This window comes from Micromesistius poutassou (genome assembly GCF_964030765.1).
Source record: "Micromesistius poutassou genome assembly, chromosome: 9".
NCBI lineage: Eukaryota > Metazoa > Chordata > Actinopteri > Gadiformes > Gadidae > Micromesistius > Micromesistius poutassou.
This window is the reverse complement of record NC_140279.1, coordinates 14980575-14983516: the sequence shown is the minus strand read 5'-3', so window position 1 is coordinate 14983516 and position 2942 is coordinate 14980575.

Below are 2942 nucleotides of genomic sequence, written 5' to 3'. Positions count from 1 at the left end.
AGGATTGAGGCTAATTGACAGTTAGCATAAGCAGAACGTCGGAGAGAGGAGAGGCGAGAGGAGAACTGCTCTGTGTGTGTGTGTGTGTGTGTGTGTGTGTGTGTGTGTGTGTGTGTGTGTGTGTGTGTGTGTGTGGGGGGGGGGGGGGGGGGGGGGGGTGGAGGGGCGGAGGGTGTTGGGGATGCATGTCAATGCATTTAATGTTCCTCGCTCTGCCACTTACTTGTCATTACCTGACAGGAAGCAGAGCCTGTCCATGTGTGTGGCGGGGGGGGGGGAGGAGCCGAGGTGGGGAACGCTACGCGCTGCGCATTTGATGCCGTTTGCTGCTGAAACACTAGGCGATGTCCGGAACAATGTGTGTGTGTGTGCGCGTGTGTGCGTGTGCGGTGTGAGTATGTGAGTGGGGGGAGGGAGGGAGGGAGGTGGGGACGAGAGGCAAGACGGTCCTCGCCCTCGTCTGTCGAGGATTATTTCCCCGGGTCGCGACTGGATGCTCGGGGAAGGTTGGTCACGCGTGGCTGGCTGGCTGGCGGACCCCCGCCCCCCCCGACCACCTGGGTGCTGTCACCATGGGGACAGCACCCATCCCCACCACCGCCACCCTGGTCACCACGCAGACCCGGACTCTCGCCCGATGTAACCGGCAGGTGAGCGGGAGAGAGAGACAGAGAGAGAGACGGAGAGGGAGAGACAGAGGGAGAGAGGGAGAGAGAGAGAGAGAGAGAGAGAGGGAGAGGGAGAGAGACAGAGAGAGAGAGAGAGAGAGAGAGAGAGAGCAAGAGAGCAAGAGAGAGAGAGAGAGAGAGAGAGAGAGCAAGAGAGCAAGAGAGAGAGAGACAGAGAGAGAGAGGGAGCGAGAGAGAGAGAGAGACAGAGAGGGAGAGAGAGAGAGGAATATTAACGTGACGAACAAGGATGTTAGAAATTAAGTTGGGAAACATTAGAGGTAAACAAATGACTCCAACTCAGGCCTGAGGGGGGCTCCTGTTGTTTAATCATGTGGTTTCTAAGTAATATCGCGGGGTCCCGGGGGGCCCCGACTGTTCTTCCTCGTGGCTTTTGAACGGCCCCACTTTAAAGAACTCAAGGAACGGTGCGTGTGTGATGTCATGTTATCTCACTTATCTTTGATAGTTGTGTTTTACATCCCCCCCCCCCCCCACTCCCCACCCTGCCACCTGCCCCCCCCCCCCCCCCTCCCCAAGAGGAGATAAAGGCACGGTATCATTGGTCGGTATATTGATGGGGACGAGACCCTTTTAGCGAGAGACCTCCTCCTCTCGAGGCGGAGCCCAGGAAACCTCCAGCTTAGATCCTCTAGGTGGGGTCCTCGTCATGGTGGGGGCGGGGGGTGGGGGGGGGGAGGAGAGAGAAGAACAACCATCGGAGCTCGGGAAGCGAGACAAAGTAAAAGGGGCGCCAGGAACGGGAAAAAAAAAAAGGCTTTGTTAACTCGCTTCAGCGGGGCGCAGTTTGAGACGCGCTCGACTTCAAACGCGCAGACAGACACAGGAGTCGCCACAGGAGGACGAGAGTAAAGGAGGAGGAGGGGTGGGCGGGGGGGGTATCTATTTTCACACAGATACAGTCGTACACACCCACCCCTCCTATCTTACTCCTTAAACCGTCGCTTATTGACAAAATCATCTTCGCCGCGGCGAAAACCTCAGCTCATTATGCACTAACGACCCGTTGAAAGTGTCCACTCCTATCACATAAACCGTGGTAAAACGTCACCCGCAGAAAAAAATGATGTCCTTTTTTTTTATTTCTGGAGCAAAGCGAGAAAGTTTCTCTCCCTGGGAATGTGCGCAGAGCCACGCGGTGAAAGCATACCATTAACAAGCACCCAGGTCTCCCTCTAATGGAAGCTCAATATGCAAATCGATCACAGCGGAAACCCCGAAAATATTCGACAACGTGTTTTATAACGAGAAGGAAAAAAAAACAAGCAAAAGTAGAAGAAATAAATTGCCCAAACCGTTGTCTTCCTTTTACCTCAGTATGTTGTTCACTTTACTACGTTTACCTCCTGCTATGGCGAGGGTGAGACTTTGATTGTGACAGTTAAGCGTTTTGTTGTTGTTATAATGTGTGAGTGTGTGTGTGTGTGTGTGCTTATTCCCTTTGTCTGTATGAGTGTGTGTGTGTGTGTGTGTGTGTGTGTGTGTGGATGTGCACACATGGGAGCCTGTGTATAAGTGTATGCATGCGTGTACGCGTGTATGAGTAGTGTGTGTATGTGTGTGTATGTGTGTGTATGTGTGTGTGTGTGTGTGTGTGTGTGTGTGTGTGCGTGTGTATGTGTGTGAGTGAGTACGCACAAGTGTAGTCTAGGTGTGTGTGCAATCGCGTGTCTATGCACGTGCATGCATGTGTGTGCGAGTCTCCACGTGCGTACATGCCTGTGCGTGAGTGTGTGTGTGTGTGTGTGTGTGTGTGTGCGTGTGCGCTGCATGTGGACATTGAACTGTGTGTTGGAGAGGGTGGGTGTAATCTCATTCTCTTTTACCGTCCGGTAATTAACTTGACAGCATGACGAATGGACATGATCAACTGTCTGCCTCCATAACACACAAAAAAGGTTATATTATATGCTTCTATGTGGGATTCCACTCAGAGAGAAGAGAAAAAAAATGACATTAGAGAATTGCTACCTAAACGGAATCCTTCATAATGTTTCTTTTGGAGCTGCATTCTGGCACGCACACCCTTGAGTTTGAAGTGAGAGGGAGAGGGGATTATAGAAAGGAAAACACAAGGGCATGAATGAATGTGGACTATCGCGGCATCCCCCTGCCCACCCCCACCCCTAACCCTATTTCTACCATTATTAGGGTCCCGCGTCCAGAAGTAATACTCACTTGGCCCTAATACAACAGATGTGCCTCTTTATTCCACAGTATTGGACGCTACGCATTCCCTCCCCTGTTAGGCCT